Below are 573 nucleotides of genomic sequence, written 5' to 3'. Positions count from 1 at the left end.
CGGATCAACCTGGGCCCCCTGCATTGGGAGCACAGAGTCTTAACCACTGCGCCGAAAGGGAAGTCCCTGTTAATTAAATTTAGACCGATCCTTTGCGGAGTTCCAGAGGCACTTCCAGAAACTTCTTGAAATGCACTACATTTTCAACCTCGCGCTATATTCTTATTCTTACTTTAAATTTTCTGGCTGCGCCACGTGGCACGCGAGATGTTAGTTTCCCCACCTGAGAGCGAACCCCGTGTCCCCTGCATTGGAAGCGCAGCAGAATCTGAACCACTGGACCGCCAGGGAAGTGCCCCCAACCTCACACTATAAAGCGCCCTCCCCGCAACCAGAATCTTGAAACTTTCTCCCTACTACCTACGGTGCCTGCCCAAACCTAGGGTCGTGATACTTGGAGCGACACACAGACTCGCCACACACAGATACTCCCGGGAGAGAGCCCGCCCCCGCCCTGAAGGCCTGAACTGGCAGGCCCCGCTCGGAGCGCCGCCAACCGCGAAGCCCGGCCCTCTCGAGTCCGCCCCGCCCCGCTCGCCCCGTAGGCGGCCCGGATTTGTTTTGGCGTCAAGT

Source organism: Hippopotamus amphibius, chromosome 16 (genome assembly GCF_030028045.1).
Source record: "Hippopotamus amphibius kiboko isolate mHipAmp2 chromosome 16, mHipAmp2.hap2, whole genome shotgun sequence".
Lineage (NCBI taxonomy): Eukaryota > Metazoa > Chordata > Mammalia > Artiodactyla > Hippopotamidae > Hippopotamus > Hippopotamus amphibius.
This window is presented reverse-complemented; position numbering follows the sequence as displayed.